General features: G+C 52.6%; 1 long non-coding RNA gene across 2 annotated transcripts; it reads left to right on the forward strand.

Moving 5' to 3' along the window:
• Window positions 1–7,118: 7,118 nt before the first annotated feature.
• LOC112113927 lies at window positions 7,119–8,793 on the forward strand. Of its 2 annotated transcripts, none has more exons than XR_003369579.1 (3): window positions 7,119–7,146; window positions 7,743–7,856; window positions 8,200–8,793. It is a non-coding gene; the product is annotated as an uncharacterized LOC112113927 (long non-coding RNA). The 2 variants fall into 2 exon arrangements; XR_003369580.1 differs by having other exon boundaries at window positions 8,203–8,793.
• Window positions 8,794–8,799: the final 6 nt, after the last annotated feature.

Genomic DNA, 8,799 nt, shown 5'->3' on the forward strand with positions numbered 1-8,799 from the left:
TCTGGCTCCTTCTCCCTGCCCTGCGCAGGTTAGGACATCTGTCCTGAGCAGGAGAATAAAGGCCGGATAGTGATGGTAGATCCTGCTGTGCAGGGATCCCCTTTATAAGCAACTTAGACAAAGTGGGGGCACTCTTGTCCCATGAGAATGAACCAATTGATTCACAGTTTTGGTGCTTTAAAATGTAAAGATTCCTCTTTGATCTCAGCCTTTAGATGCTTGCTCACCACATGCTATACACTGCCAGGAAAATGTAACTTAGACAGCATTGTCTGTTACCCCTGTCTTACATGAGGATGGTTATATCGATGATGTGTTGTGAGCAAGACACGAGAAGTCATTCTTCTGCTCTACTCTGCGCTGGTTAGGCCTCAACTGGAGTATTGTGTCCAGTTCTGGGCACCACATTTCAAGAAAGATGTGGAGAAATTGGAGAGGGTCCAGAGAAGAGCAACAAGAATGATTAAAGGTCTAGAGAACATGACCTATGAAGGAAGGCTGAAAGAATTGGGTTTGTTTAGTTTGGAAAAGAGAAGACTGAGAGGGGACATGATAGCAGTTTTCAGGTATCTAAAAGGGTGTCATAAGGAGGTGGGAGAAAACTTGTTCATCTTAGCCTCTAAGGATAGAACAAGAAGCAATGGGTTTAAACTGCAGCATGGGAGGTTTCGGTTGGACATTAGGAAAAAGTTCCTAACTGTCAGTGTGGTTAAACACTGGAATAAACTCTTAGAGAGGTTGTGGAATCTCCATCTCTGGAGATATTTAAGAGTAGGTTAGATAAATGTCTATCAGGGATGGCTAGACAATATTTGGTCCTGCCATGAGGGCAGGGGACTGGACCCGATGGCCTCTCCAGGTCCCTTCCAGCCCTAGAATCTATGAATCTATGAGTCTGTGGCTGCGATAGCTGTGAGGACGCACCCTGACAGGTGTAGCAAAAGTATTTTCAGCTCACATAAAACATGATGGTGTGTCTCAGCACAGGTGCAGAGTGCGGGGCTGATCTCCTGGTTCAAAAGCATCCAGAAATAGGCTGTGGCTGTAGTTACTAGACATGCTCTGTAGTTGTTTCCAAAGCTGTATAGGAAGTTTTGGAGACAAACCACCTGGCAGGCCGCTCCCTCTTTATTCACCTGATAGCTGAGGCAGTCAGAGCTTGGACGGGAGATCTGTGTTTGTCAGCCCTGTGTCAGAGTCCCAGTCTCGGTGCTCTGGGACTGCTCTGAGTGTGTCTCCCCTCAGGGCACACTGGCACCAGGGCAAGAAGCCTCCTTGGCTTCAGCGCCTGGGTCTGACATTGGAGCGTGCAGCACCCCTGTTCACACCGTGAGCTCCCTGCAGGGAGTCCCTCTGGATGAGACACTTGGGGAAGCCTTACACCGTGCCCCTTAAAGGGGCCATACACCCCAGCTCCGCAGTCAGCAGTGACTCCCAGCCAGCTTGGAAAACAGAAGGGTTTGTTAATCGTTGGGAACACAGCGTAGAACAGAGCGTGTCGCACAGAAATCAGGAGCATTCAGCAAAGTCCATCTTGCGGGGGGGTGGGGGGGATTCAGAGCCCTGGGCTTTCCTCGTTGAGTCCCAAACCAGGAGACTGACCCGCTTCCAGCCCCACATCCTCAGTCACGCCCAGCTGCCCTTCTCCGTGCATTGTCTCTTTCCTGGGCAAACAGGTCACCTGGCCTCCCCCCTCTCTTTGTTCTCCAACACCTTTGCCTGACTCCTTGCAGAGGACGGTTCTGGCCACCACTTACCAGGATACAGAGTGTTCAGCCATTCTCTGTGCCCAGGAAACCAGTCTGCAGTCACCCCTGCCCTCTAGGGGTCTTCACAATGATCACACACCCTTGTCCCACCACCTCGATGCTTGAGTAACACATCAGGGAAACTGAGGCACGCACACAGTATTCCAAGAGAACATTAAGACCATTCCCACTTTGTCACACTCTGGGATATCAGTGGGCTGCTCGGCACAAGAGCATGCTTGTAGATGCTGTGTGGGAAGGGTTTGCAGACAACACTGACTGTAGTGTTGTGAAAGGAAGGAGACCCTGACGTTCTTCACATCCGATGAACCCAGGTGCTTCTGCTACATACGACCACATTACAGAGACTGTGGGCTGGATTCACAATGGCACACAGGCACCCAAACCCCAGGCTAGGCACATAAATCTGGGATTAGGTGCCTACATCCCAGTTTAGGCTCCACAGAGCCATACAAAACTCTTGACGAACCCCATAGGTGCCAAGGTTCACTCAGCAGTAGCTATATTTTCAGGGTAAAAGTTACCTGGGGAACCTTAGTTTCTGTCTCCGAGCATGCGCCCTGCTAACTTCTCTGGAACATCTGGACCTAGAAATTGGTAACGGCTACCACTAGAAAATTGTGCTGGCTGCCGTTTGTGCTGTAACGCCAGCGGGGAGTCCCGGAGGTGGGGTGGATGTGAGAGGTTTTGCCTACAGCCCAGTGATGGGTTATGCAGCCCTACAAATACCCACAGTGGCCTAGGAGGGACAGTTCCATGAGTGGCACCCTGGCTGGGGCAGACATAAGGGGGTTTTGTCTAGAGCCCAGTGACGGGTTAATTTGGCCCTGCAAATCACCAGAGGGAACTTGGCTGCAAAGCACTGACAAGTGACAACTTTGTTGCCCGAGTTAGGGGAGCAGGCCTTGTAGATTAGGTCCAGGGCTAGTTACTCCTGGGGGAATTTTGCTCCAAAAAAATTAAAAATTCTGCAACAAAAAATTAAAAATTCTGTGCATAATATTTTAAAATTCTGCAAAATTCTGCATATTTTATTCATCACAATAACATAATAATCCTGCCAGTTTGAATTATTTTGGGAATTTATTTCAAAATACCAGTCTGCAAGTATGTCTGTAACAATACAGAGAACAAAAAGATTCAGGAAATGTTTTTTGACAAATGGATTCCTTACTAGGCATATTAATACAGAACTCTGAGTAATAATTCATTTAAACTACAATACAGAACCGTATTTCCCGCACCCCTCAGAAGCAATGCAAAGGCTTGGGGGAGTCAGGGGTAATGGAGGAGCTGAAGGAGAGGGAAGTAAATTGCTGGGAAGGAGCTTTGGAGAGTTTGGGGGTATGGGTGGGTAAAGCATGGAACAGATTTTTTTGGGAGGCGGGGAGGGATTGTCAGGGAGCTTCCCCCATGCAGACCCTGGCTGACCCCTAGCCTCTCCCATTCAGTCACACATCTGCCCCGTCCCCATGTTTTCCTGCACCCCCATGTGTCCTTGCACCCCCTGTCCACATGTGTTCCTCCACCCCCTCAGACACCCACTCCTCCCATCCCCATGTGCCCCTACACCACCTCCCCCATCCCCATATGGCTCTGTGCCCCCACTCAGCCACCCCCTGTCCCTATGTGTCTCTGTGCCCACACTCAGCCACCCTCTGTCCCTGTGTAGCACTGCACCCCCTCCCCCATCACCATGTGGCCCTGCACCTTCCTCCCCTCTGAGGCCCTGTGCCTCCAATCCCATTCAGCCCCTGCCACAGTCTGTCCTCTCCCACTAGTCCTTATGAGCCCCTGTCTGACACCCCCCCCCTCAGCACTCCATGCTGTCTGTTTCCCCATAGCCCCTGTCTCCTGACCTGGCCTGACAGGCGCTGTGAAGAAGGCATGCTCTTTCTCTTCCCTAGCTGGCTGGGAGCTGCTGCTGTGTTCTATTGCCACAGCACCCTCTGGTGGAAAAAGGTGGGACTGCATAAGATATTTTCTGCTGGGAACTCCTGCTGTTCTTGTGTCACAGCGCCCTCTGATGGGCAAAAATTTGGAACTGCCGCAACATTTTGGCAGAAGCTTTTTCTTCGCAAAAAAATAAAAATATGCACGACTCATTAATTATGCACGCATGCAATAGTGCAGAACTCCCCCAGGAGTAGCTAGTAGCCAGCGAGCCTCGTGTGGAGACCAGAGACCATCTCTGACAAACTGCTGCCTGATCTAATCTCTTAACAAAGCGAATCGCACACATAGTCAGTGGCACTGTGAAATGAGTCCCCTGATGTTCTGGGCAGCCTCTTTAGGACCAGGACCCCTTCACCCCGAATCCCGGTTGATATTGGGGACTCTCTGGAACAATTGTGGGTCTCCATAGACACGCCCCTTCTCCCCCCTCCCTGGGATCAGAATGTCTCCTTTCTGTTGTCCCATTGACTTGGTGGCTTTTATGGATGATGCCCCCATAGTGCTGTGGTCAGGGCATGTGGAGGCTCTGAGGGGCAGGGTCTGGGGCAGGGAGGTTTCAGTTTAATGGGTTTATGGCTAGAGCCCAAAAGGAGCTGGAGTGATGTGGGAGTAATCAGTGGGGTCCCTCATTCCCAGCAGCAGGAAGTGAATCGCAGTTACTGCAGTAACTGGTCACTGCTGTGCGGAATCCCCATTCCTGGCTGCTGACAGGAGAGGTTTATATTGTAAGGCAGGAACTTTCCCGCTGCTACTCAGGAGCCTCTCCCAGTGCAGTGACCCCAGCCTGGCCAGGGCCCCCTTCCCAGGCCTCAGCACCTGCTCCCAGGGAGGGCACTGCTTGGAGGGAAGGTAAGAGAGACCTTCACCCCCACCCCCCCCGGGAGCCGTGCCTCCTGTTTTCCACCCGGGCTGCAGGAGGGGGGAAGAGGGATACGTTAGGTGACAGGAGAGGGATGATGGGAATGCAGGGGGCAGGATGGGGGACAGGGAGGATGGGGCGATGCAGGAGAGTCAGGCTGTAGGAGGAGAATTATGGGGCTGAGGGGTACGAGGCTGGAATAAAGGGAAGAGTTGCGGGGGATCACTGCGAGGGAAAGGGGATGTGGGGAGGGGAGGCTGGAGGGAGAATGTGAGAGCAAGAGCAGATGAAGAAGGGAGAGACACAAGGCAGCTGCCCCGCCCCATGGGGTAGGAGAGAGTGAAGGGCTTCCCCACCCAGCAGCCAGTGGGGAATTTTTTCCCTGGAACTGGTCAAACAGGCTTGTGAGGTGAGGAGACTATCCCCTCAGAGCTCAGATGCTACAAGGCAAATATCCACAGGCAACCTCCTACCCTCCCCACACATCCTGCTTCCAATTTATTATTTGATTTAAAAATAAAAAAGAGACACTCCTGATTTTGGGTCTATCTCCTGAGTGTTTGGGGCTGCTTGAGGTCCTGGTTTGATTTCTGGGCAGGATTCAGATCTCAGCCAGATCCCTTGTCAGACCGGAGTAACTGCTGGTTGTGGCAGGGGTTGAGTGCAGATGGGCCAATGAGATCAGCCTCTGCCTCCTTGTCCCTGGTGGCTGCAGAGGCAGGACAGAGAGACTCATCCTTATCTGCTACCACCAAAGGGCTCTGGTTATTGCTAAGGGAGAGGAGGAGGCTGGCATGTGTCTCTCTCCCTGCTCATGTTATTAGAGCTCTGGAGTTGAGCTCCCTGCGTCAGAAGCTGCCTCCTCCATTTTGACTGGGGACTCCAGATTGAGATGCTGCTTCTTACCCAGCAGAGGAGAGACCTCTGTTAAACCCCTCTGTGCCTAGCCTAGGAGGGAACTTTCTCCGGTGGCTGGGACCAGTCCCAGGGGCAGCCCCTGGCTCTTCCGACACCAGCTCCTCAGCTGGAGCCTGCAGGTGATGGAGAGACCCGGGGGAAAGGGCTGGGGCCGGGCAGGAAAGTGACTCTGCACAAAGGGCCCCTTTCAGGGACTGGCTGGTGAGTTTTGCCTACATGGGGAGGGGGTTCCCTGTGTGTCTGCGAGTCCCAGAGCTGCTGCCCCCATGGACACAGCCAGGTTCAAACCCCTGTTAGCAGTGTCAGTGGCTGAGCTGCCCAATGAGAGCAAAGGCCCACGACAATGGGGCAGTCGCCTGTTCTCCCAGAGTGGGGGAAGAAGATAAAAAGGGAGAGTGGAGAGACTTGAAGGGCAGCAGGAGCAAGAAGTGGGGAGGGAGGTTCCCAGCTCCCAGCCCTGCCCAGACCCATTCCCTGCAAACCCCCCCCCCCCCGCAGTCAGCTCTCCTGGGAACAAGGGGAGGAGCTGAGAAAAGAAAAGCCAGTTGCTGACTCTGCTGAACCCCGCACTACCTGGGGAGAAGGGGGAGAGCTAGAGGAGGTTACACGATAATATCATGGGGAGCCCCCCAAAGTGCCTCTTTTGGTTCTGCTCTTTTTCTACCATTTGGCGCAGAGATGTTGTTACTGGGAGGATTTAAAAGTGTCCCCGGTGGGTTTAGTTCTGCTGGGAGGGGCCTGACCTGGCAGCATGGCAGAGTCCAGAGCGTCTGTCTGCAGGGAGAGAGCTAGGGGGGAATCGGGGTGTGACATGGACTCAAGCCCCCGCTGTAACCTCCCCAATCGCCCCTCTCACCCTGACAGGCTGAGGAATCACGTCCAGATTTCGCTCCAGCTCGTCCCATCTTCCAGAGGACAGGGAAGGGAAATGTCTGTGATGGAGCCAGCTCAGGAAGGGGATTTGCAGGGAGCTGTAGGGGGGGTGTTGTAGAGCGGTAGGGGCAGGAAAGACACAGGATGAAGCAGGGAGGAGACAGGGTGTGATAAACCTGCTGATTTTCTGAGCAGGTCCATTGACAGTGTGGGGGGAGACTCCCCCATTTCTCAAATAGGACACAACTCCCTTGGACAGGCCTGGGAACATTTTCCAGACTCCCAGTGCTGGAGCCTGAACCCACTAGCCAGGGGCTGCTGTGAAATACGAAGGGAAGTTGTTGAGATTTCTGTCCCTGTCCCCGGCTCAGGGCTCTGCTTCCCATATCAGCCTGTGGCTGGCAGGCATGTGGGAAATGAGAAGACCCTGCCCTGCTCCGTCTGCTGGGGGGCCAAGGAGCTCTCACCTTCTCCACACCCCATGAAGACTCCTGGTGCTCTGAGCAGGGTGAGAGAGGAATTCTGCTACTCTGGTCCTCCCAGAGCTTCCGAGATGCTTTTATTTTTTCTTTCTTCCTTTCCCGTGACTAGTGGGATTGTGGCTGGGGCAGCAGGTGCTAAGCGGGGGACTCTTGTTGTTTCAGATGCCGGTGACCTTCGAGGATGTGGCTGTGTATTTCACCCAGGGGCAGGGGGCTCTGCTGGACCCCGCTCAGAGAGCCCTCTACAGGGACGTCATGCAGGAGAACTACGAGACGGTGACCTCGCTGGGTAAGGGATTCCCATCCCCTCCGTTATTAGAAAGTGTAGGGCCTGCATTGCTGCATCTGGTCAGGTTCTTCCCCTGGTCAGTTAGATTGAAGGGGAATGGGTTCTATAATCCACAGCTGCCGTGTGAGAGAGACGTGCATCTCCATACCCTCACCAATGGGATACGGGTGTCAAACCTAATGGACGTGCTAAACCATCCCCACCCCTCCAGCTTTCAAGGGGGAGAAGCCATGTATTGTCTATATTGTTTCTCATTCGCACAGAGAATCCCTTTTCACCTGCCTCCTTGGGAATTACTCCAGCCATAGGGAGGGCTCTGCAGGTTTAGAAATAGGCAGGGGTTTAACTCTAGAGCTGTGTGTGCATCAGCAAAGCCCTCAAAGTGCACAGATCCTGGAAACTGCTAGTGAGGGCGTAACAATTCTCCCCACCTCCCCAGACGTCTCCCTACTTCAAGGGGGCTCAGTGACCATGTTCCCGTCCTCTTGGATTCCAGATTCTCCCAGCACAGCACCGGGACATGGAATGCCCTTTATGAAAGACACTTTCTTGATACTCCATTTACCCTCATCTGGTCTGATTTCACTCCTGCGCAGGATTTCCCATTCCCAAACCTGAGCTGATCGCCCGACTGGAACGAGGGGAAGAGCCTTGGGTGCCCAATCTCCAGGCCTCGGAGGAAAGAGAGATCTCGAGAGGCACCCGCACAGGTGAGGACTGACATTGAAACCATCTGGCTAATGAAGGAAAAAGTTGAGAATCCCCAAATTGTGGTATGAGTAAAAGCCCTCAGTTCTTCCTCATCTCACCGAACAGAGCTGTAGTCAGCAGAACAGAGCTGTAGTCAGTAGATATCACTCACAGCTTTCCACCCGTCCTGTTAGCTGCAGGAGTTTCCTTCCCATCTTTCCATCCCTCTGAGTGTTTGGGTGGGAAGTGGAGGCAGAATCCAATTACTCAGTCTTCACAGTATTAGCATGTTGGGTTTTCGCTCTGTGCTATTCCTCTTTCTCCCCAGCACAATGACTCCTGTCTGGATTGTCTCTCTCCCAGCAGATGATGACAGAGTGAGTGAGAAGGAGGAGGGGAATCATCATGAGCATGTTCCTGGGGAAATGGAACCACAGGGGACCTTTGTGCGAAGAGCTGAAGGGAATTTTTTCCAGTGCTTGGAAGAGGGAGACGCCTGGGGAAATAGGCACAGGTCAGAGAGGCTGCTGGGAAAACACCCAAAGAAGAAAGTGGATGAATCCATTCAATGTTGGGCAGGAGACAAGGATCCCACAGCCCAGCAGACAAATCCCAAGGAAGAAAAACCCTATCCATGCCTCGAATGTGGGAAAGGATTCATTTTGAGATCACACCTTGTGACACATCAGACACTCCATACTGGTCAGAAACCCCTTCAATGCTTGGACTGTGGAGAAAGCTTCAATAACCGCTCAGACCTCAATAACCATGGGAGAGGCCACTCGGGAGAGAAACCCTATCAGTCCCTTGAGTGCAGGAAATGTTTGAATTGGAAGTCAGCACTAATTACACACCAGATAAGCCAAATACGAGAGAGACCCCATAAATGCTTAGACTGTGGAAAAAGTTTCATACAGAGGTCAGACCTTGTTAAACATCAGGCAATCCACACAGGAGAGAGAC

This window comes from Terrapene carolina, unplaced genomic scaffold, assembly GCF_002925995.2.
Source record: "Terrapene carolina triunguis isolate 2854851 unplaced genomic scaffold, T_m_triunguis-2.0 Scaffold51574, whole genome shotgun sequence".
NCBI lineage: Eukaryota > Metazoa > Chordata > Testudines > Emydidae > Terrapene > Terrapene triunguis.